The following is a 20,447-nucleotide window of genomic DNA, read 5'->3' as shown; positions in this document are numbered from 1 at the left end:
ATACTAGTTAAAAAGCTATTTTATTATTTGGCTCTTTAATATAATATTTTTTTATTAGAGATGCTCTTAGAAAGATATTAATTTTTTATTTTTATAAATATTAATAGACTATATTAAAATAATTGTGTATCAAATATATTAAAATATAATTGGCTCTTCTAAATAGCTTTTACCATTGGAATGCATATCAACAAAAAAGCTATATCTACACTATTCATAAAGCCATATTATCAATATAGCTCTTCTAAAAAGCATCTCCCGTTGGAAATGCTCTAATATCTGAAAAAACCAAAGCATGAAAAAAAAATATCCCAAAAATATAACGTTGAACAGCTACAAAGCCAATAGAATACAAGCTTTTTAATCATGGTCGAAGTTTGCGAATTACAGATTCGTCCACCTGGAAAGCCTTGGCCAGAATATCATCGGGAATGGATGGATTGGTTGCAAACAAATCACCAACTCGAATGAAACCTGGGCTCTGACTGGTTAAAGCAGCAATAGTAGCAGTAGGTCCATTGCCTACATTAAACGTAAAGTGAACTAGTCCAATGGGAAAAACACATCACCCTTTCGAAGCAACTTCCAAAAGAGCCTGTTTTCCGGGTTTGAGGTTACAAATCCAGCAATTAAGCTGCCTTCTAAGACGGTTGTAATTTCAGTTGCCCGAGGGTGTGTCTGGAGGGTTGATGTTCCTCCCGGCGCATAGTCTCCGCGACCCAATGCGAGCCCAAGAGTGTTCAGTCCAGGTATTTGGGCAATAGTGACTGTGAATCCAATGGGATTTGATGTGTTGGCAGGCACACGGAGTTCACTGGAGAAGAAATGGCTTGCATTTACCAGCTTCGGATCCATACAAGGTAGGCCATTAACTCTTACTGTAGTAGTCATAAAACATGGAATTGGTTAAGTGAAAACAACAAGTACCTCTCTACTACTTACTTTGTTAGAAAAATTATCAATCTGATTAGAGCTAGTAGGATCGGCAACACAAAAATCTTGCAATGGACTAGGATCGGAGGCAGTGGCCGCACAAATGATGGCTAGAAAACTTGCAATAACCAACAAAATTTGGCTAGACATATCAATTGCTTGAGGTAATAACAAGATATTTGATGAACTGCAGTACTAATGAAGTGCATGTATCCATGCAGAAACTCTTATATGTAGTGATAGATGAACAGTCCAAGAACTGGCCTTCGAAGGAATTTGTGCCGTCCAATGCCTCCATATGTTGTAAAAAGAGCGTAGCATGGTTAATATGAAGATGCCAGCACGTGACTCACAGTCCGAGTCACATCATCCCTGCTGGCTAGGCCAGTAAACTATTTATGCAAAGTAAAGAAGCTTAAAGAAACTAGAGAGAGAGTTTGAAGGTCTTTGATTTTGTTTTCCTGCTCTTTGTTTGTATGCATACCAGGTGTCTTTAAATAGATTTTTAGTTTAACAGAGATAGAACAGAACTACAACAAATATCCTTTTTGTTTGTCTATACAGTACATCATATATATTTAAAATTGAAAACTTGTTATCAAATGTGTGTGAGAGTATGTTAATTGTTGTTTTTTAAAGTGTTTTTTATTTTAAAATATATTAAAATAATTTTTTTAAAATTATTTTAAAATTATTTTTGACATTAACGTATTAAAATAATATAAAACATAAAAAAATTATTAATTTAAAGTAAATAAAAAAATAATTTTTTTTAAATTTTTTTAAAAGCGTTTCGGAAACGCAATGTCAAACAAAATCTCCTCTATTTCAGGAGTAAGATGAATTTGAAAAGGTATTATTGACTTGTTCTTTTACATGCCCCTAGGAACGAACATTGAGACTATCACGCAAGAGAAGAAACTGAGTAGAAGACATTGGCTTTGTAAGTGCATTTGCATACTGATCCTTGCTGGAAACAATTAAACATAAAGTTGACTATGTAGAACTTGATCACAAACATAGTAGAAGTCAATTTCAATATGTTTTGTGCAAGCATGAAATAAAAGATTGCTGGTCAAATAAGTAGTTTTTATTGTCACACCAAAGAATTGGAGAATGTACAAGCTGAATATGAAGATCAATAGCAAGGATTTTATCCACTAAATTTCTGCAGCAACATTTTCAAGAGCCTCACATTCAGCTTCAATACTACTTCGATCAACAGTTTGTTGTTGTTTGCAGCCCCATGAAACTAAATTTTTGCTTAGATAAACACAATATGCACCAACTGATCATCTGTCATCATGATCAGATACCCAATCTACACAGCTGAACATATAAAGTTTAAGAGCAATAATGGATTGAGTCAATAACGCAAGAGAAATTATGTTTTTCAAATAGCATAAGATATGTTTTACAGCTCCCAATGTGATTCAAGTGGGTGATGCATATATTTTCTAACCTTGTGAATTGCAAATGCAACATCAGGGCGAGTGAAGGAAAGGTATTGCAGTCCTTCAATTATGTTGCGATACATATAAGGGTTATGAAAGGTATTCAATCAGACTTTGTTAATGATTGTGAAGTGGACATGGGAGTTAGGCATGACTTTGCTTTATCCATATTGCTAAGGATAAGGAGATCCAGAATGTAATGTCGTTGTTGAGATAAATGTAAGCCATCAATGCTTCTTATTGCTTCAATGCCCAAGAAGAAGCTCAATTTATCAATGTCTTTCATTGCAAATTTGTTCTATAGCAAGCTAATTACACGATTAATGGCATGAATGTCAGCATCATCTAGAATTATTTCATCAACATAAATCAAAAAGTAAATAAGTGTTATGCCTTGGTGATAAACATATAGGGAATGATCTGCCTGACTGCTTACAAGGCCAATAGCTTGTAACTGATCAGTCAACCGAGAGAACCATGCTCGTAGTGCCTAACAAAGATTGTAAAGAGATTTTTGTAGCTTGCAGATGTGTTGTGACAATTAAGGATGAATGAATCCTGTGGGTTTAGTCATGTAGACATCCCCTTGTAAATGTCCATATAAGAAAGCATCTCGCACATCAGTTTGACAAAGATGCTAGCCGTGAGAGATTGTTAGGGATAATATCAACCTAGCAGTGGGTGGTTTAACCATGGGACTAAATATCTCACCAAAATCAAAACTACCCTCATGTCGATGAAATCTTTTTGCGACCAAACATGCCTTGAAATGTTCAATACCATCATAAGCTTTTCTTTTAATTTTGTACACCCATTTGTAACCAACTAGATTGGCATTAGGTGATTTAGAAACCAGAGTCCAGGTTTTATTAGCTAACAAGGCATCAATATCCTTGTTCATAGCTTAATTGCAGTTGATTAATAAGTTGGTTCTTGGTCTTTTTATTGGATTGTGGCCATTAGTGTTTTGGGAATAGGATAATGAATGTGGTGATCAGATATGATTTTTGGTTTATGGATGTTATTCTTGCTTCTTGTGACCATGAAGTGTATGTTTTGATGTTGCTGCAGAGGTAGAGAAGGTAAGGCAGAGAGAATTAGACTATTCTCATACTGAGATTGATTACCATTCCTAATAGAGGAGCCAAAATCAACATGAAGATCAATTGAAGGGCTTGGCGTTGAGGCCATATGTAGATGGCTTGGTGCATCACGCTGAATAATTATACCTGCAGAAATAAAAGAACTAGAGGATAGAAAGATAATAGGATTGAATTTTGGGATGGATGCAACAAACTTAGGAATTCTATATGGATAAAAAGATTCATCGAAGATAACATGACGGGAGATGAAAATTTTTCTTGTTGAGACATCTAAGCATTTGTAACATCGATGACCAGTATTATACCTAACAAATATGCAGTTTTTGGATAGAAAATCCATTTTGTGTCTATTGTAAGGACATAAATAGAGGTAACAAGCGTAACTAAAAGCACGTAAAAAATGGTAATTTGGTTTGTGATTGTGGGCCATTTTGTATGAGGAAGGATTTTTTAAAACTAGAGTAGGCAATCTATTAATACTAAAAATAGCAGTTAAGAAAAAAATCTTTCCAAAATATTTGTGGTAATTTGGAATGAGCAAGTAATGCTAAACCTACTTCAACAATATGTCTGTGACGCCTTTCAATTGCACCAGCTTTTTGATGGGTATAGGAACAGGTTATTCGGTGATTAATTCTTGATTATGTAGATATTTATTTAGACAATAATATTGATGTAGGACATGAGGAAGAGGTAGAGCCTACGCTCTCAGCAAAATTTCTGATGGCACGCGATGATATTGGGAGTAGTCGTTCGACTGACGAGGATCAGCGAATAAGGGCAATAGCAACCGGGGTTGTTACTGCCGCCATCAATGACATACGTCCACTATTCGATGGGGTTCCATTACTGCAAGCTCAGCTTGAGGAGGTTCTTCAAAGATTAGAAGCGTTGTCTCCTAATGGCAACAGGGTAGACGACCAACGACGTGGAGGGGCAGCTGAGATCACTCGTGGCCCGACGTCCTTGACCCGTAATCCTGAAAACATACCACAATACCAAAACACACAATCATTACCTGTGATGTCGTCAACAAACTCTCAATTTATTGAGTTAGAAGATCGAGCTCCAAGGAGAACCCAAGGTGACCGAGATTATAAGCTCAATGTGGAGATGCCAACCTTCAAAGGAACACAAAACGTGGATGAGTTTTTCTCTTGGATCGACGAGGTTGAGACGGGGTTTGGGGTGATGGACTGCTCTGAAGATCGAAAACTCAAAGTTGTGGCCAATAAACTAAAAGGATCAGCTGCAGCTTATTGGAAGTATTTAAAAAACAAGCGAGTGCTAGACGGAAAACCTCCGATTGCAACGTGGGAGAAGATGAAGAGCAAATTCATGGGTAAATTCTTACCTCCTGATTATGAGCAACGTTTATACGTTCAATTACAGAATTGCAGACAGGGGAATCGGACTGTGGAAGAGTACATCGACGAGTTCATTCGATTAAATTCACGAAACTTGCTACCAGACAATGAAAACATGCAAATCGCAAGGTTTAGAGGAGGTTTGAAACGGGACATACAAGACCAAATGAAGATGCTTAATACATTCACCCTCGGACAAGCTTTCGATTTGGCACGAAAGGCTGAAGAACCAATCCGAGCACCATCTGTACGACCCAGGTTTACAAACCAACAGTATCATGCAGGACCAAGCAGAGTGACACCCACAACTGAACCAGCCAATGAGATCGTGGCTACTGAAAATCGACCAAGAAGAGCTGCACCACAGCAAGCACCGAACCCCTATGCTAGACCAGCGCCCTCACTATGTTACAGATGTCATCAACCAGGACACCGTTCAAATCAATGTCCGCAAAGACCTGCTGTCAATTTTGTGGAAGGTGATTATGAAGTAGAAGGGGACGATGACCATGACACAGAGGTGGTCGATGGAATTAAGGAGGGTGAGGAGGACGACTTCATTGGAATGGTGATGCACCAACCGTGTGATATTCCAGCAGAAAAAGGTGGGAACGAAAAGTTCAATTGCATTGTTCAAAGGGTCTTCTTGACACCTAAAAGGGGACCCGAGATTTCAACTCGCCATCAAGTTTTCCGGACCAATGCCATTATCAATGGAGTGATAGCGAGGGTAGTAATCGACACAGGAAGTTCTGAGAACTTGGTGTCCCAAGAACTGGTTCGAAGGGTGAAACTGACCACTGAGAAACACCCGCAACCCTATGGTCTACGTTGGATTTGAAAGGTGGAAGGCGCAGTTGATGTAGTTAATGAAGTGTGTAGGGTACCGTTGTCAATTGGTAAGAATTACCAAGATGAAATTGTGTGTGATGTAGTGGAGATGGATGCTTGCCAGATTCTGTTAGGAAGACCATGGCAATACGATGTGGACATTGGTTTCAAAGGAAGGGCTAATACCTATGAATTCTGGTGGAAAGGGAAGCATATCATTTTGAAACCACCTATTTTAAAAAAAGAGTCACGACAAGAGGAGGGAGAAAGTTTCCTAACCATAACAACAAAACATGTGGCTGAGGAGTGCAAAGCTTGTGCGTTACTAGCTCAAGAGGAGGATACAAGAGGGGAAACAATACCTGAAAAGATCCTCCCTTTAATAACTGAATTTTCTGATCTGGCACCTACAGAGCTACCAATGGGTTTGCCACCAATAAGGGACATACAACATCATATTGATCTAATTCCAGGAGCCAGCTTACCAAACCTAGCACACTATAGAATGAGCCCCCAACAACATAAGATACTACAGGATCAAGTTGATAACTTGTTGTATAGAGGATACATCCAGGAGAGCAAGAGCCCGTGCGCAGTACCGGCATTACTAGTACCCAAGAAAGATGGCACCTGGCGAATGTGTATCGACAGTCGAGCAATCAATAGAATCACCATCCGTTACCGGCATCCAATACCCACTATCCAAGACATGATCGACCAATTGGGAGGGGCAAAAGTGTTCTCCAAAATCGATCTGCGAAGCGGGTACCATCAAATTCGGATTAGACCTGGGGATGAGTGGAAAACTGCGTTCAAAACACGCGAAGGGCTGTATGAATGGTCTGTGATGCCATTCGGTCTCTCCAACGCTCCAAGCACTTTTATGAGACTCATGAATCAAGTATTAAGACCTTTCTCATGCAAATTTGTCGTCGTTTACTTTGACGATATTCTTATTTACAGCCCTGATGAGGAGACACACTTGAGACACCTAAGGGAAGTGTTGATAGTATTGCGGAAAAATCACCTGTACATAAACAAGAAAAAGTGTAACTTCTTGCAAGACCAGCTGGTCTTCTTGGGGTTTGTCGTGGGAAAGGATGGGGTTCAAGTGGATGAGACCAAGGTCAAGGCAATTCGTGAATGGCCAACCCCTTCAACTGTGGCAGACGTGCGAAGCTTCCATGGGTTAGCAACGTTCTACCGAAGGTTCATTAAAAACTTTAGCAGCTTGGCGGCACCGTTGACTGAGTGCACAAAAAAGGGTGGTTTCCGTTGGGAAGAAGAGCAAGAAACGAGTTTTGCTATACTGAAAGAGAAACTAAGCACTACACCCGTCCTCGCGTTGCCAAATTTTGACAAATTATTCGAAGTTGATTGTGATGCTTCAGGGAAGGGAATTGGGGCTGTGTTATCTCAAGAGGGCAGACCGGTGGAATTCTTTAGTGAAAAATTAAGCGAGGCGAGGCTGCGATGGACAACTTACGAGAAAGAATTTTATGCCGTCTTTCGAGCTCTCATGCATTGGCAACATTACTTGATCCAAAAAGAATTCGTGTTGTACAGTGATCATCAAGCTCTGAAATTCATCAACAACCAACACCACATGAACAATATGCATGCCCGCTGGATCACATTCATGCAGAAATTTACCTTCTCCTTAAAACACAAGGCTGGACTGATGAACAAGGTCGCCGACGCATTAAGTAGACGGACCACATTGCTGGTGACAGTAGAGACTGAGATCACGGGTTTTGAGACTCTGAAAGAACAGTATATCAATGATGAAGACTTCAAGGAAGTGTGGAACAAGTGCAGCACCCACCAAAATGTGAGTGACTTCCTGATACACAATGGCTTCTTGTTTAAAGCCAATAAACTATGCATTCCAAAGGGGTCTTTACGAGAGAAAATCATGCGAGAACTTCATGGAGGCGGGTTGGGCGGTCACTTGGGACGTGACAAGACAATCACGTTGATCGCCGACCGTTACTACTGGCCACAGCTGAAGAGAGATGTGGGGAAAATCATCCAACATTGTCGAGTTTGTCAGGAAGCAAAAGGACAAACCCAAAATACCGGTTTATACACTCCCCTGCCCATTCCGAAGACAATTTGGGAGGATTTATCGATGGATTTCGTGCTTAGGTTACCCCGAACTCAGAGGGGAAAAGATTCCATCATGGTGGTGGTTGATCGGTTTTCAAAAATGGCGCATTTCATCGCCTGTAAAAAAACAGCAGATGCAAGCTATGTTGCTGACTTGTTCTTTCGCGAAGTAGTACGCTTACATGGCGTTCCAAAGACCATTACATCAGATCGTGACGTCAAGTTTGTGAGTCATTTTTGGAGGACTTTGTGGAAGAAATTTGACACCAAACTGCAGTTCAGCAGTGCTTTCCATCCGCAAACAGACGGACAAACGGAGGTGGTGAACCGTACTCTGGGAAATATGTTGAGATGCATCAGTGGAGAAAAACCAAAACGATGGGACCTGGACTTGGCTCAAGCAGAATTTGCATACAACAGTATGACCAATCGCTCAACCGGAAAACCTCCTTTCGAGATCGTATATACTCAGCAGCCCAAACATGTGTTAGACCTGGTCACATTACCATTCCAACCAAAGGTGATGTAGGACATGAGGAAGAGGTAGCTGTGTGCAGGTATAGGGATCAGACAGTAGGAAGTCAATACTGTTAGTTAAGTTTAATTGTTAGTTCTCAGTCCTTTTAGGATTCTATTTTCTATTTTTATTTATCGTTAGTTATTAGTGTTGGAAACAAATCAACTTGTTTGATATTAATTTCCCAATCCTTTTAGGATTCTATTTTCTAGTTTCGTTTCTTTTAAAAGCAGAGTCAAGATTATTGTTTTGGCATTATTATTCAATCATCAATAAAATTGTTCTTTGAACACAAGTCCTCTCGTGGATTCGAGATTATTTAGCTTCCGCTACGTCAAATATTCACCATCCTAATTTAACTAGAGGGCCTTTATTTTAGTATCAAATTAGCATTCTACAACTTTTTGAAAACGTATAAAAATTTAATATGTATCGGATTTGAGTTTCAAAAGAAAGAGCCATAAATATTTAATTATATCATCTAAAAAACTAATATAGTAATGTGCACTAGTGGTAGATAAAATAGGAGCCGAATCCTAAACATCTTAGTATATTAATTCCAATGGTTTCAACATAGAAACATGAACATGTTTAAAGGGCATATCATGACTCTTAGCCAACTGATATTCAGAATAGACAAAAGAATTTTTATTTTGGTGAGCTAGTGAAATAACCTTATTGACGACTAGAAGAGAAGCATGACCTAGGTAACGGTGCCCAATATTGGTAGACATATAAATACTTTTTTTTTTTTTTTAAGATTAATGTGGGTGTCCGGGCCAGCTTGCGCGCACCACGACTAATAAACCTTGAGGTTGAAGATGAGCAAGAGACACTGAGAAGTTGTAAAGACCATTATTAAGTGGACCTTGATGTAGGATATTCTCCCATTAATCCTTCACAAGGAAGAGAAAAGCATGAAACTCGAAGAAAATATTATTGTTTAGACAAAAATGATGAAGAAAGAGAAGAATTTTTTGAATTTCAGGGATAAACAAAATTTGATTAAGCACAAAGGACTTTGAAATATAAGACAAAGTTTAAGTTCTAATTTGTAGTAAAGTTCCTCTAGAGGGACAGTATTAGAATGAAAGGTATTATGAAAGCCAAGGAATCATAATGTTGGCCAAGTCCCGCAAACACATAAGTGATTATGTCATCAATTGTGAGTGGTTATCCAGCAAGAGCAATTTGGATAGCCTTTGCACGTGAAATTGAGGAAAATATTTGCTCTAAAACAAGCTGGACCTTATGAGATGTTGTATAAGACATGATTTAAGTGAGGACATCTTCAGTGAGTGAGGCATTGATGGTGGTGAGGATTAGAGAATCTTGATGAAACCATTGAATATAGTAAGTGTCATAACCCATTTTTGGGTTCCCGCGCAAAAAAAGAGTTAAAAAGAAAAGAAAAATTAAATAAATATAAAAATTCAAAAAAAAAAATATTATCAAAAGAATATAAGAGTGAAAAGAGGATGCCTGAATGCTAAAAAAAGGTCAAAATTGGTCGAGAAGGTTTAAAAATACAAAGATTGAGATTTGACAGTATTTTGTTGATTGATGAGAGCCTTGTTGACAAAGAAAATTCAATTTGAGAAAAAAAAAGATCTAAAATGAGATATTTAGGGACTCAATTAAATTTTATTGAAGGTTTAATTAAATTTATAGAGGGTTTGATTGAAAGAAAAATTGATTTTGAAGTTAATTTGGGTTTTAAATGGAGGAAATTAAAGTTCTGGGTCAAATTATAATTTTTTAGAATTAATTTGATCAATTCAAGAGCTTAATTTTAGAAATATTAAAGTTTGATGGCCAATTAAGGACTTAATTAAAGAAATCCGAAACTAATAACCAAATTGTAAAAGGCGTGTAAATAGAGGGGCTGCAATTAAAACCGAATCAGGGGACAAATTGAAGAAATTAAAAGTTTATTGATATTCAAGAGCTTAATTTTAGAAATATTAAAGTTTGATGGCCAATTAAGGACTTAATTAAAGAAATCCGAAACTAATAACCAAATTGTAAAAGGCGTGTAAATAGAGGGGCTGCAATTAAAACCGAATCAGGGGACAAATTGAAGAAATTAAAAGTTTATTGATCAATTGAGGGTGAAATTGCACTAATTCGAGACTAAGGATCAATTTGAAAAAGGCGACCAACTTAAAGGCCAACGATTGAATTTGGCATGAATGTAATTGAATTGATTTTTAAAATCAAAATTTGTAATTGAGGATTCGATTGAACAAATCATAAATTGAGGATTGATCTGTACTTTCACATAAGTTTGACGTCATTTTCATTTAAATGAAACTGCACGTTTTGCCCAAAACAACATCATTTCATTCATTTAAAAAAAAGAAAAGAGAAGAAGTAAAAATGGTGTCGTTTTGAATGACACCATATATCTTCTTCTTCCCCTTGATGCTCAGAGAATAAAGGAAGAAGAAGACTTTTCTCCCCTGTTTCTCACCTCCTTCTCTTCTCTCGAGGACTCAAAAAGATGCCGACACAACCCGCTTGCTTTCTACGTGGAAGAAGAATGGAGGGGACATACCTTTTGGACAGTTTGGGGCGGTAGCATAGTGGCCGCCCCAACCTCTCCCTACCCTTTTTTTTTACTTATAAATACAAAGGGGAGAGCACAAAGAAAATAGGATGAAGGAGGGAGAGAGGAGGGGGAGAGAACAGGAGAGAAAGAATAAAAAAAAAAATTAGAAGAGAGAAAGAGATGAAGAGAAAGAAAACAGGGGAGAGGAAGGAGAAGAAACCAACACCCACCTACCATCCTCAACTCCCTAATCGCACCATTGGCCACTGTAAACCACCAGTAGCGCCGCTTCAGGTAAATGCCTCCTTCCCAATTGTTTGTTTCCTTACTGGTGTCACTTGTGTTGTTGCATAGCAAAAGATGAATGAACATGAATATTTCATGTTCTACTACAAAATTCAGCATGGGTTGGTTACCATGCTGATACACAGTAACCAGCTTATTTTGGGCCTGGGCTAGCACATCAGCCCAGCCTAGAAAGGATGGGCCCGACCTGACCTAGTTTTTTTTTTTGGATTTTTACTATTTCTCCATATGTATTGTTTTACGCTGTTTTGTTTAATCTCAATTTATTTTTTGTCATTTAAAAAAAATAAATCCAGTATTAAAATATCAAGTTTTCGTCAAAACTTCCAAAAATACAAAAAATCTAAAAATAAAAAAAATATTTTTGTGCATACAACCAAGTATATCAAAGCTAAAAAATCATATTGTGTTTTTCATATACCAAAACATATATTTTAGCATGCATTTTGAATTTAATAATCAGTTTATTAAAGTCAATAGAACATTGGCCAACATTGCAAAAACAAACAAAAATTTTATTTTTTTTTGTTTTAGTATTAGGGATTATAAATTTATACATAAAATGTATTCCCGATATTAAAAATATTTTTTTTATTGGCGACATATAACAATTAGGTTTTTTACTCAATAAGATAAGGATCTCCTTATAGAGGAGGACTTTTCTTAAATCATAGTCAGATAGACAATTAAAAACCACATCAAGATTTTAGATTTTATTAGACAACAAAACAATGCAGCTTATCTTAGGTTGGGCATCGTTGGGTTGCTAATACCTTCCCTTTATGCAACCAGTTTTTGTACCTGATCTCTGAGACCATTTAGGATTCCTATTGACTAGAATACAAGGTAGCGACTCCCATTCAAATTTTTCACTAATAAGAGACAAAAATTCCTTATCTCTCCATACTTGCCAATAGACACTGATTAGTACTTAAAAGTGTATTTTTATCATGGTTTTATATCATCATTTTGCACTTGAAGTATCAATAACTCCTTAACCAAAGCATGTTTTATAATAATATATCAAATAATATAAGATACCTTTAATTTGTCGTAAATGTTCATTTTAAATGCAGGCCTATCACATAAATGAAAGGATTGATTGATGACTTGAAGAACTTAAATTGCATGGATAAAGAGATGGTCAAACTTAGAGAAGAGATGTCGGTGCAATCCAAACCGGAACACTGTTCGGTAATTGGGTCATATCTGGAGCTACAGATCTCAGATTTAGGTCCAATTTATATGGATGGAAAGGTAAGACATAGGCCTACAACTTTCATATGGAGCCCAAGATCTAAAAAGGCCATTATCAAGTCCAAATTGTAGCAACAACAAAGAAGCCCGAATCTGTCTTCCAGCCCGAGCACTGTTCGGTATTTTGGCCATATCTGGAGTTCTAGAAGTCCAAATGAGCTGAAGTTTTTACACAAGAAAGCTGAGACAATTGCCTACAACTTTCATGTTTACAACTGGCTCCAATTTTGACGTTATCAATGACGTTTTGGGCAGACAAGAGAAGATAAGGATTGTCACCAAGTCAAAAGTTGGTCACCCACTTATCAATTAGTCATCAAATCAATAGTTCCCATTTTTGGCCTATAAAAGGAGGCATTTGCCATGCATTTAGGCATCTTGATTTCCAGATCAAGATCATGCTCTTCCTTTCTCTCTTTGTATTTTTTATGCTTTGTTTTCATTAATATTAAGTTTATGCCTTTCATTTCCTTTCCTTTACTTAGTTAACTTTTATGTTCTTATTTTGTTTATCTATTTTGCTTTCTTTCATTATGTCTAGCTAAGTTAATTATGTCAAGGTGAAAAGGTTACACTAATGGTGTAAGAATAAGTATAATGTAAACTTAATATGGACTTTAATGTTTGATACTAACATGTTTTATATTTGCTATCTTGTTCACTCTTTAATACTTTGCTTGTTAAATGACTAATCTTGATTTATGTTACATAACACTTGGTACAACAAATGTTTGGCACTTTCATAGCCCATAATGTATGGTATAACCGACACCTGAGCTATGAAAGGAACTTGATTTGTTGTTAACATAAGTTATAATCATGAATGCTTGACGAGATTTACAAGTATTAGTAACCTCCTTGTGGTTCGACCCCGGTCTTGCCGGGTTATTTATTACTTCGACACTCCTGCACTTGGGAGAAGACAACAATCTTTTCGTCGTGTCAGACACCATTACATTTTTTCTTGAGAGTGGACAATCGCCGCGATGCCGCACACGTGCGACAGAATGACGACTCCACTAGGGACCTTGTGGACTAAGCTTTGTTTTGTCTGATTTTTGTGTTATTATTATGGTTTGTGTGTATTTTTAATAGGCATTTCTTTATGTATTTCTTACGTGCTTTAATTTATGTACATATTTGTTCATTGTATATTTAACATAGGTAGAACAGAATTGCAACAAATATTCTATTTGTTTGCCTGTATAGGATATACATTGGAAATTGAAAACATGTTATTTTTATCTCCTCTTGTTATCTTTATATCCTCTATTTCAAGAGTTTGCTGAATTTGAAAAGGTCTCATTGATCTATTCTTCTATACAAAGGAATAGATAAGGCGATTAAACTATTTCATCACTGAAAGTGTTTTGAAAAATTACAAAATGAGCTTTTACTCATTCTTGACTTATTTTCATCTCAAATGACCTTAATGTTTTTTTTTTTTATGAATCTTAATAAATTTATTTTTAATTCAAAAATACCATGTAATCACTCTAAAAATATAAAAAATAAAAAAATAAAAAAAATCATTTAAACCTCAATCTACCTTTTTCGGTAGGTCAAAAAATAATATTACCGTCATTGAACTTCTCTTTCAAAGCGAATTCATTAACACAAGAATTAGTCTTCTTATAACCAAAATCATTCTTCCTTCAATATTATTTAATGATTTTCTTTCTACTATCTTAATATTTAAGGATTGAAACATGAAAAAACTAAGTATGAGACCAAAATATAAAAAGCTAAAACAAAAGGAGCAAACAATAGATAAACTTGAAAGGTTAAATTGAAGTTTTTAATGCTAAAAGTAAGAGAACGTTCTTACTTTTTATGTAAGATTTGGTCATGTTCTTTCAATTGTTTTATCCTATAACCTAAAATTTTATTTTCTAGTATTGATCTAACTGATTAGTACTTAAAAGTATATTTTTATTAAGGTTTTATATCATTTTTTTGCGCTTGAAGTATCATTAAATTCCTTAACTAGAGCATGTTTTATAATAACATATCCGATAATATAAGATACCTTTAATTTATGGTAAATATTTATCTTAAATGCAGGTCTATCACATAAATAAAATGATTGATTGAGGAAATTAACTATTAAAAGTAAAAGGACAAAGAAAATGCTAAGTTTAGAAAAGAGATGTTGATTCAGTCTAAACTAGTTTAGTCCAAGCTGGAAAATTGTTCAGTCATTGGGTCATATTTAGAGCTGTAGATCTTAGATTTTAGTTTGTTTTATATGGTTAGAAAGTTAAGACATAGACTTAAAATATTCATGAAGACCAAAAGATAAATTTCCTAAAAGTCTACATGCTAAGACTAGAAGTCCAAATGCACCAATTTATTTTTTGTAGAAAAACTGAGACAATTTCCTAGAACTTTCATGAAGACCATCTATTCAAATTTTGATGTTAGGAATAACATTTTGTTCAGACAAGAAAATAAGAATTGTCACTAAGTTGAGATGTGGTCACTCACTCAATAATTAGTCATCAAATCATTTCATTAATCTCTTTTTTATGTCTTTCATTTCCTTTACTATACTTATATAATCATGTTCCCCTTTTGTTTATTTATGTTTCTCTTCTTCATTATATTTAGCTAAGTTTATTATGTTAAAGTGAAAAGGTTACACTAATGATGTAAGAATAAGTATACAATAAACTCAATATGTATTTTAATGTTTGATACTAACATGTTTTGTATTTGTTATCTTATTCACTTTTAATACTTCACTTGTTAAATGATTAATTTAAATTTATGTTGTATAACTCTTGGTACAACAAATACTTGACACTTTCATAGCCCAACCATATGGTATAACCAATACCTGTGCTATGAAAGGAACTTGATTTGTTATTAATATAAGTTATAATTATGAATACCGAACAATATTTACAAGTATTAACATTATTTGAATTAGATAACTAATGTAATCATGTTAACAATTTATAATCTGATTGGAACCTCCTTTGTATGTGGTTTCCAATTGAGTAATAAAAAGGGTTTATATTATATTTATTTGAAATACCATTAGTGGATCCTCTAACATTGATAATTATTTTATTCTTATTTAATCCTTACATCAATATCACATCTCAAAGCTCTCTTCAACTCATTTTCTATTATTATTTATTTTTTTATTTGTAGTTTATATAATTAACCTCCATGTTGTTTGACCTCGGTCTTACTGGGTTATTTATTACTTCGACACTTCTATATTTAAGAGAAGATATCAGCTCTTTGGTCGTGTCACTAACTGATCTAACATTGAAATATTCGCTTACACTTCACAAATGTAAAAACAAGGGAAATATAAAATAAATTAAAAAACATAAAAAAATTATAATTTACCTTGAAAAAATAAAAATTTAATAATCAAATTAAAAAAAATAACACTGTTTTGTTATTATAATTTAAAAATAATATATTTTTAATGTTTATATTATATATATGCCAGGAATCTTTTTTTATATTGAAATTAGCCGCAAAACATATCCAAAGAGCTAGCCTTATTTAATAGCCCAATTTTAAATAATAATAATAATAAGAACTTTACGCTTGCCCCGTATATCTCTCTCTCTCTTTCTATATATATGTTACACAATCAGACCATATCAAACCATACTTGGATTCCAGACAACAATCTAAGTGTAAGATAAGGACTCCAAGCAATTAAAAGGCAGAATTCACAGAAGCAGAGAAAAATATTCAGCTTCGTAGGTTGATGAAGTCTACAAATAGTTTTTCCTAGATTATATTAACATTACCCAACAGAGACTGAGCATAAGAGGCAACACATGAGAAGACATCAGAATTTGGACTGACATGTATAATGCATTTGATTGGATTCACTTACAAGCTTCATACAAACACGACTCTTGGATTGAACATGCTAGACTCTTTCAACAACAGATACAGGCATTGGACGGCAGCAAATTCCTTCGAAGTCTGGACTGTTGATCGATCACTATATATAAGAGTTCAAACAGTTGATATGGCTAGCCACATTTTGTTGATTATTGCGAGTTTTCTAGCCATCATTTATGCCTTGCCTACGGCTTCCGATCCTATTCCATTGCAAGATTCTTGCGTTGCCGTTCCTACTAGCTCAGGTTGCATGTTTTATGATGACTGCAGTAAGAATTAATGGCCTACCTTGTATGGATCGGAGCTGGTAAATGCCACCCATTTCTTCTTCAGTGGACTCCATGTACCTGCCAACACATCAAATCCCATTGGATTCTTGGGCTCGCATTAGTTCACGGGGACTTTGCACCAGGAGTATAGGCACCCCCCCTCGGGCAACTGAAATTTCTACCGTCTTGGAAGGCAGCTTGCTTGCTGGCTTTGTAACCTCAAACCCGGAAAACAGGCTCGTTTGGAAGGTGCATGCTTCAAAAGGGTGATGTGTTTGGGGACTTGTTCACTTTTTGTTTCTGCAATTGTTTCTTTTAGCAGCCAGAGTCCAGGTCTCATCCCGGTTTCTGATTTATTTGCAACCAATCCATCCAATATTCCTGATGATATTCTGGCCAAGGCTTTCCAGCAGATTGACGGATCTGTAATCCGCAAACTTCGACCATGATTACAAAGCTTGTATTCCCGATTATGACAGCAGAATGTTTCTTCTCTGGGATTTATCCTATGCACTCCTTAAGCAACTATGGCAGCATCATCTTGGAATCCGTATAAATTAAGAGTAATAGAATCTATCAATTGAATAACGTCAACTTATAACTAAAATTATGATACATAAATATGTAAGCAAGCACTATTCTTTGTTACTACTAGTATTTTTATATCATGTATTGCATCTGTCTCAATATAAGTGATATATCAAAATGTTAAAACTAATTCTAAGACAATGATTTTTTTTTTTAAGAGTTTAGAATCCAATCAAATATTATGTAAAAATAAAACTAGAATGTATTCTAATGCACTCTAAATATAATTGTTAAGGAAAAGTCACTAAAATAGTAAATAAAAGTTGAATATATACTCATTATTGAAAAATCACCAATAAGTTTACTGTTAATTAAAGAACAAAATTCTATGACGTTTTATTATATTTTATCAATTTTTAGTTTATATTTAATATTTCAAAAAATAATTTTTAATTTGTACATATATCTAATTATTAGTTTTGTTTCTTATTGGCTACGCTTTTTGGGGCTTGTCACCTTGTATTCAGGGTTTTTTAGAACTCCGTAACCCATACCTTATACCTATTTATTTTTAATTTAGAAGTTATAACTCCAAAGTTCTGATAAGTGGCTTCCTCCTAAATTTCTTTAACATAATAAAAAGAGTTTATTTCCTTGAGGAAGAAAAGGATGGAGAGAAAATTAGATTTAATATTAGGTGTGTAATGTCTGGTTTAAAAAAAAATTAGCAATATAAACCCAATTTGTAAATATCTATAATATCTACAAAATTCTTTTAGCCCAACTTAATATATTTAACTTGATTGAATGAAAAAAAAAATATGTTGGGAATACAATTTGTAAAATATCATAAATTAAATTGATTACAATTATAAATTTAAACTCAATTCTACTATATGTCTATATTTATAAACAAGTCTAATTTCTTTGGTGAATAAAAAGTGCTCATGATAAAACAAGTATAATATGGCAAGTTAATAATGCTAACTAATTGTCACGACCCGAAACTCGAGTCTATGATCAACAACGTAAGAGTGATGTCATAAGGACACCACACCTACGCCAAGTTTTATAACAAACATAACAAAAAAACAAGCCATTTAAAAATATATAGTATTTCATAATCTTTCAAAATATTATATTATTCATAACTAATAAAATCAAATAATAGTTCAAACTTCTTATCAATAATTAAAACAAAAATACTAATTCATAATACTTATTACATTATCAAAATCCAAACTTAATTAAAACATAGTAATAATGAAGTGTTTAAGATATCAAATCAAAACTAAAAGGGAAGCCTCACAAAACACATAAGGCATATCAACCAAAATTGAAGAAGCAGGAACACTCAACAAAATCCACCTGCTTACAAAAATTAAGAACCTGAAATAATATTAAAAATAAAGGGTGAGTTCAACTAACTCAGTGAGAGAATAACATTTAATATACATTTTAGATATTAATAGTTTGCAAGTTGATTTATCTTGATATACATATACATACTAAACATATTGTCATAAAATATAGGAATATCTGTTAGAGATCAGACAACATGTAAAGGTGACCAATATAGGAATATCTGTCAGAGATCAGATAACATGTAAAGGTGAACACTGTAGAAGGATCAATTGTCATAGGCTAGTGCAATTCTCAACAGCTAGGTATACAAAATAATATGTACATATAGACTAACTACTTTTTGTTAGCATGGAGTTACTGACAACTCTTATATCAAGGCATAATAGATATTCGTATAATTATCAAATCAATGTATATTATATCGAATAGAATTTAATTCAACAGAATACGAGTGTAAATTCAAGAATAGATGAGTACTCGGAAAATAAAGTAGCATATATAAATATTCATGAAATTAACTAGTCATACTTATCATATAATCAACATATATATTTATTTATATTACATGTATATTAAAAATCATCCCACTTACCCTATGAAATTATAGAAGTAAAAGAAATATCATATAAAAGACTCGAAAATCCTATTGAGAACCATTAGAAGTAACTATAATGAATATGCTAAATTTATTAAAAAAAAAACAACACAAATAAAAGACTCCAAATCATAAAAGAAAACCAGGTTTAGTCTTCTAATTTTAGGGACTATAATAATAATTTTAAAAAATTATGGACCAAAACATAATTTTACTAGAATTGAATAATCAAACTGTAAATTTTTAAAATACATAAACACACTAAAATTTCAACTATAATCCACCGTTAATTCTGTTTAGAATCTCAATTTACGTTCCAGCCATCAATGTGTATTTTTTTCAAAGTTCAGGGACTAAACTATAAATCTCTAAAATAAAGAAACTAAATTGAAAATTACATAAATCAATTAACAAACTGAGAATTCTGTCCAGATTTTTCAGCAAAGTTTAAACAAATTTCTTAATCCATAACAAATCCTTATTTCTAACAACACACTAAAAATCAATCATTTAATCTTAACCATAATAATCATGAATCACTTTTAACAACATAAATTTCAAATATTTATAAACTCTAATATCTTTTTTAATTATTTCACAAACCATAATTGAAATTAACGTGAGCGGAAACTACTTACCTGCTATTTCTACTTTTCTTGAACAAAAAAACTCAAGATAAAAAACTGAAATTTTTAATTTGATAAGGAGAGGGTCACAAAAACCATAAAAATTAAAAGGGAAAAAATTCTCTTACAATCTTTTCTTATATACCTAGGTTAATTTAAGTTAGGTTCGATCTAATTTAAGCTTGAGTTTGGATTAAAAGTTTGAGTCTTACACTAATGAAGAACACAAAAAAATTGAAATGAAACAAAGTTGATGGATTAGTTCTGGTCCATTAGTTGCATATCTAACACAACTAAGCTATGTAGATAGCCTTATAAGAATATTTATAAACCAACAAACAAAGCTAAGACAAAGAAAAGGCTTGAGTTGTGCAAATTAATTGACTTAACAAAAAGCTATGTAATTTTTTATTCAATCGTTAAATCATACTCGAATTTTATTACAAGGTTTTAAAGGTCCAGTTCTCTAGGAAGTTCCATAGGAAGTTAGGCTTGTCATAACAGAAGCCGAGTTTTGAAATACATTCAAATTAGGCTTAGTTAATGTATTGTTCATGATATTTTTTTTGTTATTTTTTTTATATTTTCGGATTACATATTTCTTATTTTGTTTAGGATTTTTATTCCTTTTTTTTTAAGTTTTCTAATTTGTTTATAGTAGTTTATTTTGGTTTAATTAAAGATTTATAGTCCATTTATAAACTGCTTGAGGATAAAATATTAAATAGTAAAAAATTAAATTAGTATCTTTCTTGTA

General features: G+C 34.0%; 2 pseudogenes; one reads left to right on the top strand and one right to left on the bottom strand.

The window, feature by feature from the left end:
• Window positions 1–364: 364 nt before the first annotated feature.
• On the bottom strand, window positions 365–1,083 carry LOC105135887 (putative germin-like protein 2-2; annotated as a pseudogene).
• A 15,351-nt stretch (window positions 1,084–16,434) lies between these two features.
• Window positions 16,435–17,025, top strand: LOC105135886 (putative germin-like protein 2-3; annotated as a pseudogene).
• Window positions 17,026–20,447: the final 3,422 nt, after the last annotated feature.

This window comes from Populus euphratica, unplaced genomic scaffold (genome assembly GCF_000495115.2).
Source record: "Populus euphratica unplaced genomic scaffold, PopEup_1.0 scaffold155.1, whole genome shotgun sequence".
NCBI classification, from domain to species: Eukaryota; Viridiplantae; Streptophyta; class Magnoliopsida; order Malpighiales; family Salicaceae; genus Populus; species Populus euphratica.
The sequence above is the reverse complement of the archived record's forward strand: the minus strand, read 5'-3'. Positions and strand labels throughout refer to the sequence as shown.